At 39.9% G+C, this 21,973-nt stretch overlaps 1 long non-coding RNA gene across 1 annotated transcript in view; it reads right to left on the reverse strand.

Moving 5' to 3' along the window:
• Nucleotides 1-5,872: 5,872 nt before the first annotated feature.
• LOC130163529 (uncharacterized) overlaps nt 5,873-21,973 on the reverse strand; it is a 16,614-nt gene continuing 513 nt past the window's right edge. Inside the window, exons 1-2 of the long non-coding RNA XR_008826478.1 lie at nt 21,539-21,973; nt 5,873-12,630 (exon numbers count right to left, since the gene is read on the reverse strand). The exon at nt 21,539-21,973 is cut by the window's right edge and continues 513 nt beyond it. This is a non-coding gene — a long non-coding RNA (uncharacterized LOC130163529). The remainder of the gene's footprint in view (nt 12,631-21,538) is intronic.

Consider the following 21,973-nt stretch of genomic DNA (forward strand, 5'->3'; position numbering starts at 1 on the left):
CCGAGGGAGACGTTCTGTTGTCTGGATAATTTATCGTCCGTCGGCAGGCTGTAATTCGACCGTCGGTCCAAAGGTTCAGTGTAAATAAAGAAACATCGGCTGCCTACATCAATGCCCAAACAGCAGCTTCATCATCATAACATTGACCTGAATGGGACACGCTGTCAATGAGCGGATCAATAGGAACACCGGAGGTAAGTCGGTGAGCACAGGGACGTATTGATGTCGGAGGAGGATGAAGGAGAGACGTCCGTCAGGCCGGAGTCTTCAAACACCTGTAAATAACCTCAGAGGAAGAGACGAGCGACGTCAATAACATAAACACAACGTGAGTAAATACCATCGTTCATGTTGTTCATATCGCAGCAGATACAGGCCATGAAGTCTGTCGTGTATATTCACAGTCCCCACCCTGGATCAATAACACCTTCGTTCTTCCTACAATACCCACAATCTTATTTTTATTTATTCAAATTTGTTTTTATTGTTTTTAAACTCTATTCTAATGTCGTACGAATGTTCTATTTTTAATGTATTTCCACGTCTCTGTGAAGCTCTTTGAATGGTGATCTATAAATAAACTTGCTCTGCCTTGTTATTTTTTGGGACAGCGCACGTTAATCAACAGTGTAAATGCACCGGATAAAAAGACAAATATAAAACAGTACAAACACATTGATCTGATGAAGTGAACATGATCAGAGAAACATGAAGGGAACATTGTATGATGCTAACAGAGGTGTGATGCGTTCACTTACTTCACTTTGTGGTTCTTTTGTGCGTCTCACTGAGATTTTATTGTTTTACAGGTGAGGACCAGGGGCCATGTGACCCCTCGGGGCCCCTGAGCCTTCACCTGGTCCTGACCCCCACCCCCCCCACCACAAATTGAACCTGTCATTAGTTTGATTATTGAACCACCTGGAGCCCAGCGAGAGTCCGGTCTGAACATCACATCATCAGCTGTCAGGGCTCAACAGAGCTGACTTTTTTTCTCCCATAGTGCATCATGTATGAGCGCAGTGAAGCGAGTGCACAGCAGCGTTTAATGAGGCCCTGGCAGCCATCCTCCTCAAGACATGGCCGCCGTGCTCGTGGCTCTTTCAGAGAGAGAGAGGTTTAAATGGGACGTCGACCCCCCACACAGCTGGAGGACACGCAGCATTAACACCCTCATTAGATCCTACAGGAGCTGATGGTTTGTTCACACGGTCCACTTCTACCAGCCAGGACGACGCCGTGGACATGTAAATATAAAACCAGGGTCCAGGATCTCTTTAGCTTAGCTCCTTTTAGCTTAGCTTAGCTTAGCTTAGCTTAGCCTAGCACAAAGACTGGAAGCAGGGAGGAACTGCTAGCTATCGATGCACAAACCAAAAACATCTGGGACACATCGTGACATGGAGACAAAAAGACAAGCTGGTTCAAACCTTCATGGTCCCAAAGGAAGAATCCTACTGACTTCTTATCTGGCGCCACCATGAGGATGACGTTTGTGGTTCTGAGTCAATTATCTCAATAACTACTGAACAGATCGTCATTATGTTCGGTTCAGACATTGATGTTCCCCCCAGAGGCGTTTGCTTTGGGCGTCATCCCTGCAAAATACTGAGCAAATATTATCATTATCACTTGTATTATTATTATTATTATTATTATTATTTAAGCACATTGAGCTGGAGTCACTAGTTTGTGTCTCTTTAATGCTGCATTTGTTTCTACATTTCATCTGACGATAAAGATGTAAACGTTACAACTAAAAATGACCTTCAGGGAATCCCTGCATGCAGCTAGCATGGCTTTTTGTATGTGTGTGTGTGTGTGTGTGTGTGTGTGTGTGTGAGAGAGAGAGAAAGAGAGAGAGAGAGAGAGCTATTTTTAGAAAGCTCCTCTTTCTTTGAGGGGATTCTGGAGTCTATTTTTGCTGAGGGTCCTGGTAGTTTGCACCATTTACCATCCGGGGGGGGGGGGGGGGGGGGGGGGGGTTATTGGTGCACGCTAAATGAGAAAACGCTGCAGTTTACCCGTCAGTGCGTGACAGCTTATGCAATTAAGCCAGTGTAGGATATTAGCTCATACTGCTGACTGTGTATGTGTGCATGGACTCTAAACAGGCTGACATACACTCACTTGTATTTTCTCAGCTCCCCCCCCGTGGCTCTGTTCATTGATGGTACGGCCCAAAAAAATTATAAAAATAAAAAAATCCCTACACTCTCTGTTAAAAGAGGAGTCGACCTTGCCTCGCCCCCTAAGCCTGCAGAAAAACACACATCCGTTTTCATGCAGAAATACTGTAATACTGCAGAGATCTGCACTAATGAAGCAGCTTCACAAATACAGAGGAACTTCATTAATGTCACCTGCTGCTGTAAAGAGGCTCATTGTTTAGTGTCTATTTTTATATTGAATCTAGGATTTATAATGTTTATATGCAAAATAATCTGGGTGGAAATTAAGTAAATTTTTTTCATGACATAATATATTCTTAAATAACACATATTAAAAATGCATTTTATAAAATAAAAGGTGTGTCATTTCCTAATAATAATGATAATTTAGAATGAAAATAAGAACTGTATAATTTGGTCGATAGATAGTACAGTATTCGAACTTTGAATTAATTCAAATTAATTTTTAATCCATGCACATGCAGCAGGTCGGCTGTGAAATTTTCTACAGTTAAGCACATAATCCAACACACAGAGAATAAAGTTTCTAAAAAATGTCATTGAAACCACGGATAACAGATTTTACAAAAACGTAAAATCTGCAGAGGAATCAGGCGAAACTGCCTTTAAATAATCCGGATAAACGAGCAGACGTTCAGGAACGAAGCCTCAGACGCAGCAGGAGCGCCGTGTTTGCACACCAGTCACTCATGGATGACTGTGCACTTTTCTTCGAGGACTTTGCTGCCTCTGAAGTCAGCTAACAAAACGCTTCCTCTGAGGCAACAGAGAGCAAACGAGCCCTGGTGAACAGTGTGATCACCGGGTAATGTGACTGATGGGACTGATGACTCTCGCTGTGACCCAGATTAATGAGGAGCCACTAGCCATCTTCAAATGGACGGGAATGTCCTTGGATTACTGGCTAATCCCGGTCCAGATTTGAGAGATGAGAGAACTTTGTGAGCATGATAACGCACAGTAATGGCTGTGTGTGTGTGTGTGTGTGTGTGTGTGTGTGTGTGTGTGTGTGTGTGTGTGTGTGTGTGTAGCAAAGATTAGTCGTCTCTCTGTTACATGGACCGATCACAGAGCCTTTAACTCTTCACTGTGGTTGCAGCTAACCTGATGATCCTGATGACACTGATTGTTTAAGTGAAGTCAGCTGTTCATTGACACTTCAGTGTGTCTGCAGAACCCGCCGCTCGGTCCGTGCGTCCTCGGCGAGACACGTTAACGACCACTGAGTCAGAAGATATTCGTAATCCTCACAGGATGGAACTCATGGACTTTGTTGACCCTCTGACAGAGTTGTAGTACTCGAGTCCAGGACAGGACTTTTCTGGACTTGTGATTCGAGAACTCGACTCAGACTTGAAAACGGACCGGATAGCAAAATAAATTCGGCTTGTGCTTGTTTTCTCCTGGCCCAGTAAACGCCTGGTTCTACGGCCCAAATCTGGCCCATATATACCATGATTTTAAAATGCTACTCCCACATCTGGACCAGTTCCTGCCGTCAGTCAATACTGGCGGATAATAGCCGGACATTACCCATTATTTGCTATCTGGACAGTGTTCGAGTCCAAGTCCAAGTCCTGTGGGCCAGACTTGGGCCGCATACTTTGGGTGGGGACTCGAGACTCAACTCTGACAGCACTGCCCTCTGACATTTAGTCCAACACCATCACCTGGTTCGGTCCAACGATTTGGTCCAGAGCCAATTTCAATAATAATTTCAGTGGATTTTCAGGACGGACTCCATGTTGATGTTTCCTCCGGCTTCACGGTCAGAACACACACTCCTATGTGGCTTTAATGGAGGCTTAACTCTTCTAGCTGACAGTACACACACTTCCACCTTAAGGAACAACACCGTACACTTCCACCTTAAGGAACAACACCATACACTTCCACCTTAACAACCAAAGCTCGGAGCCACGCCATAAAGCGCGGTTCGCTGCGCTGCCCTCCACACTGATTCATGCAGGTCATGAGGAGGACAGTCACATACTGTACACATGAACACACAGATTTCCACACTCAGTATCCCGGCCTGTTGTCGGCCTCCTGGGAGAGGAGAAGTGAAACCACCTCGGACTGATCCATTATTCATGAGAAGTGGAGCCGGGTTTCACAAACACAAAGGCAAAGTGCTCACGTTCAGTCGCTCGGACGGCCGCCGATCGAATAATGCCACAGTCAAAAAGTCACAGTGATGAGGCGTGAGGCCAAAATAACCTCTGCTTTCAGGGAAGTAGTTGTGAAGAACAGAACTTAAGACGTCACAACAGGATTAGTTTGAGTTCGAAGTAGCTTTCACTTTCATACCACGAGTTTGAAACCGATCTTCTAATATCTCTCATCCATTAAATTGCCTTTGTTCAGTGCCAGGCTAGCAGTTTCCCCCTGTTTACAGTCTTTATGCTAAGCTAAGCTAACTGGCTGCTGACTGTAGCTTCATGTTTTAATGCACAGATGTGACAGTGGCATCAATCTTTTCATCTAACTCCAGTTTACCGAAGCAGATACGCGTACTTCCCAAAATGTTGAACTAATCCATTAAGTGCTAAACACTCAAGTCCAGGTCACGTGACTTTAGCCGACACGTGTAGCAGGTGGTTTCAAGGTGTTTCCATCATTAGTATTCGCGGATGGTTCTTATGGTGTTTGAAGTAGTTGCTTGAGGAGTCCAAGGTGTCTGATGCTGTAGGTTTCATTGCGGTTGTGATTGTGGTTAAGACCCGAATGTCATTAACAAAGTGAGTAGAAGCGACAGACATTGTAGGGAGTAAAAACCTCTTCTGCTGAAACAGCTGCTGAGCTGGTTTGAACATGGTTCCCTTGGGAGTTTCTGGATCTTGGAAAACCGGAAGGAAAGACTGGGATAGATCAGATTAGTCCCATCTGGTCTCTGAATTCCTCTGGACCTGGAGCTGGAGGATGTAGTTTTGACCATCTAACTCGCCCTTTTTCCACCGTGACAGAAAATGAATGAAGAAGTGGTTGATAAGTTTGCAGGGGAACAAGAACAACCGCTGATTCAGCAGTGTCAGTGCTAATGGTCTGTGTTCAGTTGTGGCTTGTCCATTTGCAGTCTACGCCGAGTCCCTGTAGAGGATGTTCCTTATGTAATGGATCTGTTTCCCTGCAGCTCGGAGTCATTACTTTTGAATGAGGCCTGGGACTGAAGCTGAAGTGGCGGGAGAGCCGTCTATCTGCTGGATCTACACGAGTCGGCAAACGGGGAGTCAAGAAGTTAGAAAACGATACGACTTCTTTGTTCCAGTGGGCAAACTGTTCCTGAACTCACGCCACCAGGAAAAACTACACAAAAGCCACTAAAACTACAATCTTCTGTAACTATGGCAACCTGCTATGGAGTCATAGGAGTGCCATAAAAATCTGAAAAATAATAAGAAAATAAATGTGGAAATATAAACAGGAATAAATACGCAATAAATAAGTAAATTAAAAGTGTAGAAATATAAAGAGAAATATACAAAAGAAAAAAAATGCTTCTCCTCTATTTAAAGCAAAGGCAATTTATTTACTTATTTATTCTTATATTTATTGCTGCTTTTATTTCCACATTAATTTTCTTATTCTTTTGTAGATTTATTATTTTTTTGTCACTCCTGTGACTCCACACCTCACCTGGCGATGTACTGAAAAAAAAGGGGGCGTGTTATACATTTGAGCACAGTTCATTTATTTATTAAACATAAGTAGAAACATAAAGCCTCATTAACTTTAATATACATTATGTTATATTATACAAATCCTTTACAACATTGCAGTACATTAAAGAGAAAGAAAAGGCCACATTAAACGTAGTCACAACTAGTATTCAGAATGCCTGTGTTGTGCATAAACAGTATGTACGATCCCACGCCATACATATATCACATTATGACAGACTTGTTCTGTTTCTTTTTCTCTGTTATTTAACTTTATACCTGTCGAACAGTGAAACACACAGATACTCCAAGTCAACAAAAATAAAATCTATTATTTGAGATTTTCAACACTGAGGACACACGTTGAGGTTTTGCAGACAGTTTTTTTTTTTTTTCGTCACTGTCGTATCAGCTGTTTGCAGGAAGCAGGAAAACCACCATGAGACAAACACACACTTCAGTGAATGAACACAGGACTGACCTCAAATACATAGAGACACATTGCAGTTGTTACACTCATGCCAGTTAGAGTCTATGATATTTATTTCTAATTCTTTTTTGCAGTCGTTCTCTCAGTCTTGTTTCAATCCTCTGAGTCTCACGGCTCCATATTAAAATAAAACAACTGTTTTGGTCCAACACAAAGTCCATACTGTTGATTTCTGTCACTCTGAGGAACCGGTCTGGAGAATACAACAGATTTATGGCTGTTTGTGATGGAAATTTATCATTATTATTTTTCCAGACCAAATAATGAAAATATAACATCGATATAGTAAATAAGTTGCAGCCTTTCACAGCAGCTCAGTAATTCATTCAAAATGTCAGATAGAATCAGATCAATTCAACATTGTGTCGTGTCATTTGGAGCAATTAAAGTGATTTAAAAAAAAATAAAAAAGATGTAAACATTTAACCTTTTTTTGAACTTGAACTTTTTTTAATCATCACTGTAAAAAAAAAAAATTAAATATTATGACCAGGGTTATTTTAGTTCATATTCTTTAAATCAAGATTACATTCTGTTTTGTTTTAATGTTTGTGGAGTAATTCTAATTTATATTTAAAAACTTTTTTTTTCCTTCTTGAGTTTTTCTGAAAAAAAAAAAAAAAAATCTAATTTTATCTGTTTTTTTTTTTTTAAATAAACAAAAAACTCTAAAGGTAACTCAAGGTCACTTACTAGTTTTACTTTCTCAGAGCTTTAATTCTGGTTTCCAAGGTCTTCCTCAATGAACAAGGATTACTCAGGTGTCGCCCCCTAACTCCATCTGCTGAGGAAGACCACTGTTGTAATGGAAAGTCCTGGAAAATGCTAATTTAGTTAACGTTAACAAAAATAACTTTGGTCATTACACCCACACTGAAATAACTTTTGTACGTTTGTAAATGAAAAGATGCAGTGGACTGAAGTACAGATACGATGAACAGCTTTAGTCTCATGAGTCGAAAGCAAAAACTAAAGTGAAACAGGCATAATGTGAATTCTACAACACAAAACACCTACGGAAGCCCAGAGTGGATATGGTTGCTCCTATTTTTCTAGGCCTGTAATCCTCAAACTTTATTATCTCAAGGAAACTGTTTTCTCAAGATCATAATTAAAAGTCATTTTCTCAGGAAACTAAATCATGTTTTATTGTCCAAATTTTCCACAGAAAACTTTTACTAAACTTAGTCCCAAACTTTGCCAAAGTCCTAAAAGACTATATCTTTACTTTATGTGCACAAGATAATGACTTATGCAAAGAAGATAATGCTAAGGTTAAAAAATAAACAAATAAAAAAAAAAAATCAGCAACAAGATAACAGGCCGAAAACATAAACTGCAACAATGGCCCCTCTGAGCTTCCGTAAAGAGAGATTCCTTTTTATATTTTCCTATTTTTTCTCTTTCAAAACACCAACCAGGAAGACTGCATACTGTACATTCAATACATTAATTTACAATACATTATTTCTATGGGCAACCAGTGGATTGCATCCCTACAGTTCTAATATAAATACACGCTTTCTTCTTCTATGGTACTTCAGATGCATTTGACAGGGTTATTGACTGAATCAGATAATGATTAAGGCACTATATCGACCTGTTTATGCACAGATAGGAACAACCAGACACATCACCTTTGCTGATGATACTGTACTCTTCATGCATTATTGCTTATTGATGAATAACTGTGGTTACTGCATGTTTCTAAGTGACATCAGCTGGTTTTCTGCTTGCAGTTAATATGCAGCGTCACCTGCGGAGCATCGGGAACATCATATATTCCCTTCAGACTCTGACGTTTTACCTTTAACAAGCTTTGTAATGAGGTGAAAGCATCTGATGTGCAACCAGTACAAAAAACATGACGTGCATTTAAACATCAAGTCTGCATTTCCTCTCTGTCATCTGTTTTTAGGGTAAGGGCTTTGTTGTCATGGGGTATTAACAGAAATGACGATGACAGTGTCAACAAAGTTTGCACTTAATGAGTAAAAACAGAAGATCAGCATTTTCTCTTGCTGCTTATTCTTCAACTGTCTGAAAACTACAATATATTATATTAGCATATGGTCTGAACTATATTCCTTTGTTTTCTTTAAGTCTCAATATTTTTGATATTTCGCTTTCTCACAATCCCACAGTAATTATTTTATAATATCACACATTTCTTAATGTTGCTGCTCATGTTGTCTTTAGTTAATGACATTTGATATCACAGGCTAATTCAAATTCCCTGAAACGTCCCTGCATAATATTCCTACAGACTGAAATAAGACTTTGGGTACATCCAGACAACAACAGTTCACACATAGATTCCATAGTGGACGTTGTAGTCGCTCTCCAAGGGTCGTAGAAAAAAATATAGGTGTGAAAATCTCTGCATGTGATTGATTAATCCATGCTAAACGTAGCACATAGTTTATTCATAAATAAGAGATGATGTTTTTGTTGTTGTTTTTGATCCAAGCTCCAGTACTGAGGGCAAAATAATTTAATCATACAAAAAAAACCACATAGTTAAGGTTTAAAGATAGATAAGACTTCCAGAATATACATTTAGATTCAGCACAAAGGTGGAGAGTGATAATTCTATTTAAGTACATTTTACATAATGTAATTGATTTTATGCTGCATTTAATAGATAAAGAACAGGTGAGTCACTGTTGGCCAATGTACAGTTTTCATATTATATAAATATCATGTAGGGCCGCAACTAATGATTATTTTGATTATCAATTAATCTTCCAATTATTTTCACCATTAATTATTTTGTTTTTAAAATGTCAGAATGTAGTAAAAGGTGCCTGCTATAATTTCCCAAAGCATTATTTAAACTGTATAGTTTTTGTTTGAAAAATAAAAAATTTACATTGTAGAATGTAGATTTTTTTCCAATTAACTAATCAATTAACTGACTAATTATTGCAGCTCTAGAATTGTGCATTAAAAATCTAATTTGACAAGAACAGTGTAATTTACACTCTGTTGTTATTTAATGGCTTTTTAATATAACCTCCCACTACTTTTACTTTGAAGGTTCAATATTAGAGTTGTTCCCATGAATATATCTTTGCTGAACACTTAGTTTATCAACCCATGAACAGATTTTCTCATCAATATTATCTGGGGTCAATAATAAAGTATCTATAACTGCAGGTTAATGTCGTTGTTGAGTTGTCATGGCAATAACTCCTTCAGCTGCAACTCTCTCTCTCTCTCCGGCTCCTTGTGTAGATTTTCTCATGTTAAGTAGGATTGGTGTCATAGTTTCATAGTCCTGACTGACTGTTGTGAGGCCGACGTTTAAGCTTCTCCTCTGATGAGTTCACAGAGGAACCTCGGGATGGATGAAGGTAATTCAGATGTGATGGCGTTTAATCTCAGCAACACACACGTTCACCTTCATCCTTCCCATCGTGTGGAAATGTTTTATAAATGGCAACAAACACAGGAAACAGGAAATGGCACAGCTGCATGTGCAGCCGTCTGAGACACATGGAGATTGAAACTGATCGGGATCAAAGATTTATTTTATCAAAAATAGATCACAATTGAAGTCAAAATAAACATGGCAATGAACAATAACTGGGAATAAAAAACAGAAAGAGGAAAAATCATGATGCATTTTACTTCCACTCTGGAGTTCAGAGAGTCACTCACTATTGCTTTTTCTTATTTTTGCATGAAAATGAGACAATTTGGTGAGAAGCCTGAACTGAACTCTGCAGCTGATAATGAAGCATGAAAACGTCCTCCCAGATGTAACCATGGATGTTACATGCAGTGAATATCAAGTGATGGTTAAATATGCGGAAGTCAAGACAAGTCTCTCTGCACTCACAGAGGAAATGCGGTACTATTATTATTATTGCACATACAGTATGCAGAATACATTAATCATCAGGAGTAATGCCCAGTGACAGCTCATCAGTGCCTCTGTCAAACACAAATCTCCCTCGGCTGTTTTTATGTCCAAGCAAAGCAGAATTACAACAAGACCAAACTGCAGAGTTGATGCTGGGGTTTTGATGGATACAAGATTTTACAGACTACCAATGTTTTATGATGATGATGAAGATGATGATGAGAAAAAGTTCATGTTTTGGGAAGTATTTTTGTTTCCAAGTCTGATGAAAAGATGGATCCGTTTCATTTCAGTCCAGAATGTGTTTAACTTAGCTTAGCATAAAGTAAAACTGGCACATAACATAAAACCTTGTGTTAGCCTAGCTCAAACCTTCCCACGACTTCAGAGCTGAACTTTTAGTCCTACATCACTACAAGGACAAAACTTATGAGATGCTAACTGTTGGTAAACAAACAGCTCTGATGCTAACTGCGGCTAAAACCACTTCATTTTTTACATTTCTATGTAGCAGTTTATAGTTTACATCCAAATTTATGTGTAGCTAATCTTAAACCACTTTTATCACAATGTTTGTTAGCTCCAATGCTAACTGCACCTAAAACCGATTTCTTGTTTTTACATTTTTGTTTCTGCACAATTTGAATAAAAACCTTTTCTGTTGTTGGAGTCTATATTATTTCATCTTTGATGGAGCTAGACTAGTTTCCCCTAATTCCAGTCTTTGTGCTAAGCTAGGCTAAATACTGGATGTATCTGAAACTGACATCCATCCGAATACAAAATAATTTCCCAAAATGTCAAACCATTTCTTCATGTTGTGTCTAATTACAGGGATTAATTATGAGCCCCAGAACCGTATTCTCCGCAGTTAATTGAAGAACCGTATTTTAGACCATTGGTTGATATTAAATTCAATTAAAACCTCAAACTAATAAATTGTTAGGGTTTGCAGTTTTTCTTTTAAACAGGCTGACCCATTCCACCCACTGTATTCAATGGCAGAAACCCTCCGCAGAACATTATTGCCCTTAAATCAACAATTAATTAAAAATCACTCACATTCACTCACACTCGCTTTGAAAACTTTCACAAATAAATTAATAAAAATGTGCAAATTAATCAGGCTCTACATTGCTTTGCTTTAGTCAGGCTGGATGACATATAACCCCAGTTAGTATGATACATTTCTTCTAGTGTTTTTTACCTTATTTTTTGGACTTCTGTAAGTTATTAAATGGCAGTTTATAGAGCATTTGGATGTATTTAATTGCACCAGATAGTTACAGAGAGGCATTGAAAAACTCAACCCAGGTCTGATGACTATGTTCAGATAATGGAGGGACACCGACGTCATTCGGGTGTTAAAGCTTCTGTCATTAATGAGCGGACACTGAGGTAGATGTTATTGATAAACAGATATTACAGCATTCTGATCAAAAACCCAAACACAATCAGAAACATTCAGAATTGTTCAAAAAAAATCAGATGTCTGCGATAAATGCGTTCCAACTGTCTTTTGTCCTAATTAACCAGCACAGACATTCCTCTAAGGGGCAGCAGATTCTTTTTTTTTTTCGTTAATTAAAGTGTTTTTTCAGCAGGCAGACGTTTTCATCAGAGCTGCCCACTGGAGCTGCTTCGTTTTCTTTACCAAGGCAAAAATGAACAAAAAAAAAAAAAATGAAACACAATAGCAAAAATGTTAAAAATCTACAAAATAATTCACGAGGTTAACCGATTCCTCTCCATATAAAACATATACAGTATGATACTTTAAAAAATAGAGATTTAGAAATCAACTCCACGAGTCAAACAGAATTATTTGAATCAACTTGATATCGATGAGTTGTGGTTGATGTTGTTGTTGTTGTTGTTCCCATATTTCAGATTAGCAGTGCTGGGTTGAGCCGTCAACACAAAAGCCAAACTTGTTTTCTTCTGTTTACATGCTCTACTTTCCAAGCATGCAATAATATGTTTTGGTTTGAATATGATATGCGACGTACAGACAAGGACGTACAAGTTTCTCTACAGCAAGAGGAGCAGTCTCCCGAGAAACATCTACTCGTGACTATATGGACGACTCCGTTAGCCAGCAGACATGTTGCAAATATACGTAGCATCGTGATGATTCAAGTAACGTTTGTCGTACCTCAGAGTCCCACTGTAGCTTCGCTCTGTGCAAAAATCAGTCAGGATGTCCTCGTGTAATGGAAAGGCGTCTCATAGCTCCGTGTTTCCTATGAGTGTCAGTGTTTTCAACCAGAGTTTGTTTTACTTCACCTTCGTCAGATGAAGAAGAAGAAGAAGAGGAGGAGGGAGATAGTAGCGGGGATGTCGTATGTACGTCTTTTGGTTTGACAAGGCGCCATGAAGTGAGGGACAAGCAGAGAGGAAGAGCAGCTCGTTGTTCTTCCCCTGGAAAAGAAAAAGAGAAAACACTGTTGTTCAGTATCAAAGTACGTGAATATAAATAACATGTGACACTGAGGTGTCATGTCTATGTATCTTAAGCTTTTCCTGTGTCATTTAATGCTGTTTTCCTTGGGGTTTCATTTGTAGAGAAATGACGAGGCGTCAAATGATACGCAGAAAGCAAAAAATGTGTAGTGACGCAAATTCATTTAAGGATTTGGTGATATCACACTGGGTAACAGAACTTTTTACTCATTTATAGAGAAAACTTTATATCTCCGTCTCAAACCTGTGATCATTGTGTGGCTCAGTCCCACTCACACCGTCCCCAACAAATGCTCTATTGTTTTACCAGTTTTATGAATTCACTGAGCATGAGGTGTGTTTTTAAAGATTAATGTCTTCAGTGGGAACCAATGAGCTCAGAGCTGAGAGCAGACAGAGGAGGGAGGTCACACTCTGGGCTTGAGTCTGCAGATGGAGTTTCCTGACAATAAGGAAAATATAGTATAGCATTCATGAACATCAGTTCCATCTCTGTGTGTCCAGGATGTTTAGCCTAGCTTAGCATAAAGACTGGACCAAGGGGAACTCTTGAAGAGAAAAGACACAGCTTCTCACAATTGACAGCTGTTTGATTTACAGGATGTAAACTCTGTCAACCTGCTTCTGATTTTTGGAAAGTACCAGCAAATGTTAAAACTACATAAACCAAACTTCAGTGTACTTAATGCTACTTTTAGTTTTCATCTGGACACTGTGAAACTTAGTCAGAGACACAAGGTCGTAGAAAATTAAATGTATCTGTGAAAAACTGATTTCCTTCCTTTTTATACAAAAATAATAATAGCACCCACAACATACACACTGTGACCATGAAAGGACTCACAATCTGTGCACTAACATCTATATACTCCTCTTTCCCAGTCCCACCATCAGCCACACACACACACACACACACACACACACACACACACACACACACACACACACACACACACACACACACACAATCCAGGCCATCTTCATCATCACAGTCACATGCTGAGGAAGCAAAGCCAAGGACAGGACAAACCAGCAGCCATCACTTCCTGTTTATTGTGTCTTGATTGTGCACACAGAGAGCAGCCGAGCTGTACAACAGGACCGAGATCACAACACTGACCAAACTCGTTAACGGTCACCACAGCGAAGACGTCAGTAATTATGTGGACGCCTGAAAAATGAAGTCCGAGAACAGAATAATAACATTAATTCAAGTGTTTTTCGAAGAGAAAATCCAGCAAAATCATCGAATGTCGTTTGATTACATAAATATCTTATAGACGCCGTGAGGGGAACTTTCTGACAAGTGAATTTTATCAAATTGTTCCCTTAATTTGCTAATTCCTCCCCTCAAATTACTCAATTTGTTCACTTGAATTAATAATTAACATCTTCCAAATGCCTAAATCTTCTCAATTGACTTTAATCTGGCGTCATCATGGGATTTCAAATATGACACAACCACCAGACAAAAACATGTATACAGTACGTCCATATACACTGTCTCAGCCCAAGACGAAACCACAGGAAGGTCAAACAGATCTGTCTTTGAGGGATTAATACGTAAAATATCTGCACCATATCTCAGTAGCACAGAACTAGAAAGCATCATTACCTGTAATAAACAGAACTGGCCCCTCTGATCTTACATCACATCCCTTTATTGACCCAGGTTAATCTCTGGTGTCCGCTATGGACACCGGTGGGAAGCTGTTTGCAGCCACAGACGGTGTAGGAACCGTCCTCCAGACAGGACGTGATGAGTTGAAACAGGACAAGCTAGCAGCCGGTGAGCTGGACCATAAACAGAAGCAGTCAAACCAGCTGTGTACTGCACGTAATTTGTAAAATAATCCAGTGAAACTGCTCTGTGCGTTTTGTCGAGCTTCACTTCACTCCAGCAGATTCTGCAAGGTATTATCAGCTGGCATCTGTAAGCATGGCTGCACATTTTCCATGTAGTAGCCACTAAAAATAGACTGTTCTCCAGGAAGCAAAAGTAAGGGGATATCAAGTAATATGTCAAAGGGATGTAAAGAATATTCCACAGTTATTGAAAAATAATGGGTCACATGGGCTAATTATTTTTTAACTACCACAGGGGACAGAGGCTTATCTCACTTGTACCATAGCAGCGCTTTGCGCTGACCCGACCTTAACCCGATCCTAACCTAACTTTAATCTGATTCTAACCTGGTCCTGAACTGACCCTGACTGCATCGAAACCAGATCATAACCCGATCCTGACCTGAGCAGAACCCTATTTTAACTCGACTTTAATTTGACCCTGACCTTGACCTTGACCTTACCTGCACCAAAACCTGATCATACCCTGATTCTAACGTGATCGCGACTTGACACCTTCATCCCTGACTTGACACTAACCTGGACTCAACGCAACCCCATCCTGATTGACTTCACCGTATCCTAACCTGTCCTTCAGCTGACCCTAACCAAATCACGACCTGACCCAGATCTGATCCTAACCCTGCCTCAACCTGACTTTAAGATGATCAGAATCGGATCCAGACCAGACCTTTACCTTACCAATGTCAAATCATGAGCCACAAAAGAATTATTTTGATATCCAGCCTACCTCTCACACACACACACACACACACACACAAATACACACACACATAAACAAATCCAAACTACTTCCCAGATCCTGTTGCTTCTTTTGCAGGTTAAAATAAAAACATGATACAAACTTTATCAACCAAAAACAAGGTTCAACCAAAGCCTCAGATTTCAGAGTTAACAAGAACCGACCTTCAAACCACATCAGCTCCCAACAGGCCTGGGTTCAAGTTTCACAAGTTTATGTCACTGAGCAGCAATCAAAATATATGTACAGCAAACAGTGGCCCCTGGACCCAATGTGGCCCCCCAGCAAAAATATTAAGGACAAAATCTTCATGTGTAAACCTGCATCTCCTTTTTCTACATATAGTTTAATAAAAATAACTTTACCTAAAAACTACATTCATGAGCCTGAATTACAACAGTGTAAACAGTGTGTAGTGTAAACCACATGATGTTATGTGGATGTTGTGGTCCCGTCACTATGGTAACCACGGCTCAGCAGCTGCTGTCAGTGATAGTTTAATGTTGCGCTGGTCAAGGTCTTGTGCCTGTAATTCATCAAGTGTAAGTGACATAAGCGTCTGTAAATAACCGCGACCTTCGACCTGAATGAACGCGTCACATGAGGACGGTGGACGGACTCCACGCCGGCAGGTTGGACAGTGTTTGGAGCAGGGTGGTGCAAGTTCACACGTCACAGGAGCTGCATCAAAGTTATTGAAAAATAATGGATGAGATGAGCTAATTATTTTTGATAAACACATGGGGCTTATCTCATCTATACCACAGCAGATCTCTGCACAAGTGTCACAGGAAACCCGATCTGATCCTAACCGGACCACACATAGACTAATTCTAACCTGAACTTTACTCGATCTGAAATCAACTTTAATCTGACTCTTACCCAACCTTAACCAAATCGTAACTCTGCCCTAATCTGACCTGACTTTAAACTAAACAATTTAGAATTTACATCTGTCCCAAAAATTGAACTAGGTCAGACAGAAATATTTAATTTCAGATGTTTCAACGGGTGACACACCAATCTAAGATTTGAACCACCGACAGTGACAACGACGGCCTTTAGACAGATTCTTTAGGTCTAGAAAGTTGGTCGACGGGCTGAAGGACCAAGAGATAACAAACAGGAAGTGAAAGAGAGAGACTGAACCTGTCAAGTCTCTGTCAGAACAGGGACAGTATTTTATGACGGCGCTCCAGAGGAAACTGAGCGAGCAGTTGCCAAAAAGACGCCCATCGGCTGAAAAGGTGAGAGAGGATCAGGAGCTGATCCAGGAGCTGAGGACTGAGAGGGATGCTCCATCAGGAACTGGAGGAACTGACCTCAACCAACCTCCAGTTTGTCACCAAGCTGAGGGCTGAGGAAGAGTCAGGCCATCCATCTGACATATTACCTCCACACTGCTGTTTTTGTCTGCGCCTGTTTGTCTTTCATGAAGTGGAAAAAGGAGTGGGGGGTGGGGGGGGGGTGTAGGAGGGTGGGGGTATAACTCACTGCGGGCCACTTGAGGCTTCGGGACAGATTCCCACAGCAGTGACAAAGACGCTAACAATAGCTGTCAGAGTGTAACTCTGCCCCGTCAACAGCAGCAGTGTCATCCAAGGGGAAACCTGTTTACCTCCGCCTGCATCGGCTGCATATGTTCAGAGAGGACACGCAGGGCAGCAGGAGGAGGGAGGGGTGACTTCACAGGGAGAGATTTTGACCAAGAACCCTCCCAGCGGGGACACAGTCAGTTAGCGCGATGCTGTCATGTCTCCTGCTCTCAGTCTGACATGAGATGCTGCGTTATGTAACTGTAACATGGTAGATGTGTGGTGGGAGAGGAGCCCCTGCTTCATACAACACGCTCCAAACATGATTTATTTTCCTACACGTCACCTTCACACTCACTTCCTGCCCAGGAACAAACAAACAAAAAAAAAAAACAGCTGAGCGGCTGAATCCTGACCCGCCACCAACGACTCCGAGCTGCACAGGAAAAGACCTGCGACGGTCTCATCCTGATCCAGATCAAACTAGGCCTCGTTATAACTGAGCGGACACTGATGCATCTATGAATTTAAACTGTCTGGAATATCTGATGGTTATTTTGAAGGGTGAAACAATTAATGTAGAAAATTATTGACACATCTGACAATACACTTGATTAAATAGTGTTTAACGATGATTTTGTTTTCTTGCTTACTTAATATAAATATGTACGTTTTACTAATTTAATCAAGTTAATTCTAGTGAGAATGTCCAATTTTAATTTCCAGACATCAGAACTTATAAACATGAGATTCTGAAGATCCAGTGACTTTATGTCTTTGACTTGAAATAAATTAACTACTGAGAGTTTTTAAAGAAACAAAACTAGAATATTAACAGACTTCCCAGAATGCATTGTTAAAACTCTCCAGAGACTATTATTTTTAAGTCTTAAATACATGCAAAGACAAGTCATACACGTACACTGATTGTTTAATAAAGTCACTGGGAGCAGCCTAATGTTGACTTTGCACTGACTCAGGTACAAAACATCTTCAACATTATTTTTCATCACTAGGATCTTTGTATGAACTTTACTTTGCTGGACAAGGTACAAAATAAACCAGGACTACACTTTAATATAGAGGAGAAAATCCTGTTTGGAAACGTTTTTTCTAAAAACAAATAAACTGTGGATCTGTTGTTTCTTGAGAGCGGAGTCCGGGGTGAAGCTTAACAAGCTTCATATCAAACACCTGAGTCAGCCATCGTTAGTCAGAGCAGGAGCACCTGGTCTGAGGAATGTTATAAAGGCTGCAGACCTCAGAACAAATCCCGGAAGAGAACAAACTTTCTTTGTGAGAACAGTTGTTGTTGCTGGTTGTGACTCCACTGACAGACCGTGTGAATCTGAAGTTAAACTGGAGGAACTAGTTAACTCCAGACCAGGTTAAATCTGGGACCATTCAAAAACATGTCTGAAAAAAGCCAAAATGAATTAATGTAGTTCCATCCATTACTAGTCAGAACAACAGCCAAAACTACAAGTGTATTATTTAAAATTTTTAAAGGGGGATTCTGAACTGAAGGAAAAGCCTTAGCTCATCCCTCATCCCTCATCTAGCTGCAGCTGATCAAACCTGAGGCAGCAGCTGTATGTGTCCCCCTCACAGCTGCAGCAGCTGCTGCCACCTGCAGGCTGACAGCGGTACTGCTCCTCTGTGACACAACACAACCTTACGGGGACTTTCATGATTATTTCACCTGTCAGTTGAGTCAGTATGAGTCTGCACATTCACAGCATCATCCCGATTAAACACGAGTCAACAAAGATCAGGATACTGTTGCTACGGTTTCGCCTGTTCTGTTTCAACTGTGGAAATTAAAGGTTTCAGTTTCAAGGAACAGAGCTGCAAAACACCTCAATTTAATGGCATTTGTTCAGTGTAAAGTCATTTCTATGTATCACTTAGTCATAACAACAATATTCTCTAAATAATAATCTTTTTCTGCATCTCATTTAACCGAAAATATGTATTTTAGAGAGCCCTGGTGTAAACAAACTCAGATAACATTAACTTAGATTAAAAACAGAGATAAATCTGTATGTAAAGTGGGTGATGATGCAACAACAAACCACTCAACCACCGTGACACACCAAAAATAACAACCCTTGAATCCACATTAGACCTGAAACAGTCTTAACTAACTTAATGAATGCAGCAGCCTGAAAACAACAATCCCAGTATAAAACCATTATTATTCTTAAACACTTTAGATTACATCATGATCATAGTCTCATCTAGAAGAAAACTCTTTGTGCTATGAAAAAGTGCAGATTAGTCCAACTGATAAAATTAAATGTACAGCGGCATAAACATTGTGTTTGTTAAATGTAAATTTGGACATCTAATCTCTCCCATTCAGACTTATTTATTGCTTATGACAAAAAATGTCACCACAATGTCTATTTTGTAGCTGTTCTGGGGCTTTCTATCGTCTTTTGAAGTATATTGATGTTCCCTAGTTATCATGGAGCAGTTTCTGAGCATTTTAAGAATCTCTCTTTCATTTTTGGCTCAAAAAAATAGCTAGGATGTATTAATACATTATGCTTTAAGCTTAGGTTTTCCTTTCCTATAGTGTTTTGGAGTTTTTTATGCATGCTTATGGTCTACAAAGTCACAAGACTCAAAGTATACACCAAAGAAAGTAACTGTCAGACTTTGCCACAGGAATGAGTCATAAAATCTGTAAATTAGCACTTCCTGTTCACTCACCCCAAAGTCTCTACAATATAAAATACATCAGTAAATACCTCGGTCCTGATTTATTTACATATTTACGTCTGTTTAAATAAAAAAGGCCAGTTGCTAATAAGCGTCCAAATGAGACTACAGAGGTTGACTGGTATGTTAAACGTCATCACGTTAAACATAAAAACCTATTTACTCACCAATCCGCCTATACAGTAAAGTAGGCTTCATCAGTAAAGATTATCCTGCTGAACAAAACAGCAGTATCATAAACTGTTGTTTTGTCACAGTTTATTTACCAGAGTAATCCAGGAAAAATCCCTTTGGCTTTTTGTCAAGGGAACCAGAGTGATGCTAACATCCGGGTTAGTCTAGAACATTACGTAATTCTTGCGGCACTCTATTGACGTCAGTACGTCCCTCAGTGCCTCCCACCTGCAAGATGGATACTCCCTGTAAGCTTGGCGCGCACTACAGCACACAACTACTAACAACGAAGGCCAGGAAAGTTTAAGCTTTGTAACCAACTGCCTGAAATCACCGACTGTCTCCTCTGACAACGGCAGAAACACAAATAACTCTGAGGCCGGAACTAATTTTTTACCAAGTTTCCCTCCACTGTTTCAACTGAGAGCCCGCCACTTTAAGAGTTCCGTTTTAAAACGCTGGATTTTCGCAACGGTTATTTCTGAAGGACGGAGCAGTGTGGAACAGCGGGCTCACAACCAGTAAGTCTGGATTATTATTGTTTTTATGGTGCAGGCACAAAGATATACATGTTTAAACGTTGGTCAATATTGGCAAGCTACACCTTGTTAACCAGTAAACTAGCAAGATGGCGGAGCGTTGGTGACTCCCTACCTGACGGTTCCTCGATCATTTGTATTCCTTTAGTCCATAAGTGTCCACAGATCAAAAACAACAACCCGGTTTTTCATGAAAGTATTCCAGGTTACGAATATTGTCACGTGAAGTCCATTGCAGACTGTCCAGAGAGTTTTTTCGCGGCACTTCTTTCCTCGTTTCTGTCGTTTCCCTTCTGACTGCCTGAAGTGGCCACAACCGTTTCTTTACAACTGCCTGAGAGTGGGGACGTGCGAACGTGTAGTGCCGGCAGGCTGACCAATCAGAGCACACTGGGTTCTGCGCTCTGATTGGTCAGCTTCAAAGGAGGGAAGGGGATCTTAAAGAGACCTGAGCACAAACAAAGCGCTTCAGACAGTGGTTGAATAGAGTATAGTATAAGAAAAACAATGTCTTTTTGGAACATTGGAGCATTTAAATCATTTTTAAAACACCAAGAACACGATTAACACTAACAATAGCCATAATATGTCCATTACAAACTTCATTCTTGACATTGGTAATGGAAACCTCACCTCAAGGTTCATCTAGTCACTGTTTTGGAGTTTTCAAATGTATTATGTAATCTTCAACAACAGAAAAATGTTTTATTATATATAAAAACTATTATATATAGTTTTACATCCAAAAATGATCTGAATTTTTAAATTTGAGCAACTTGATTTGTGTGTGTGTGTGTGTGTGTGTGTTTGTGTGTGTGTGTGTGTTTGTGTGTTTTATTTAGTTGTGTGTGGGGGGGGTTGGTATGTGAATAGTTGCTGGTTTTACTATTCTATGATAATACACTTAATATTTTGTTTTTTTTCCATGTTGGCAAGAAAAAAACAAGCAATTTTATTACAGCAGGCTCTGGAAAATTGAGGAATGAGAATTCCAGCCACGATCAACATATTTCATCGATTTAACTCATGCAGCTTCTGTGTCGACTGAAAATGACATCAGTGGAAAAGAGATATCACTGGATATTGCCTGGAGAGAGCTAAACAAAACAAAATAAACCCCCTCCTGCATGTAAATCACATGAACACATTGTCTGAATGAGGAAAAAGGTAAAAACAAAAGGGCGTCTCAGTCTGATATGAAGTTATACAAACATCACGACTACATTGTAATGTATAAACTTGTTCTGGGTGTCTGAATGTAGTTTTATGCAGGTGTAACTCACCTCTGTTTGAACCAGCCCTCCAGTGTTGTGGTCTGATGGTCGTCCATCTGTCTGTCTGACCATGACTCAGCAGTTATACTCCATCCATCAGGCCTCCATCCGTAATAATCCAACAAACAGGATTGTGAACATGTGGCCTTCACAGTGAGAACGTCTGTTGTGACGTTGGGATCTTTTTATTCCATCAGTTTGTTAAAAACATTCCCCCTTATTTTCCAGCAGGTTGGGTTGAATAATTCGTCCCTGGAGTCCAGATGAGTCCAGATGAGTAAAGAGCTGGAAACCTCAAATACAACAGGGACCTGTTTTTCCTGTGCAATGAATTATAGAGTTCTTAATCTAACAGAAACTGGTCAGCTGTGTTTGCAAAATACAGGGTCAAGAGTTCAAATTATGACATTTTTGATTCAGCAGTTTAATTTATCAAGTAAAAAA

The sequence above is a fragment of the Seriola aureovittata genome, chromosome 22 (assembly GCF_021018895.1).
Source record: "Seriola aureovittata isolate HTS-2021-v1 ecotype China chromosome 22, ASM2101889v1, whole genome shotgun sequence".
NCBI classification, from domain to species: Eukaryota; Metazoa; Chordata; class Actinopteri; order Carangiformes; family Carangidae; genus Seriola; species Seriola aureovittata.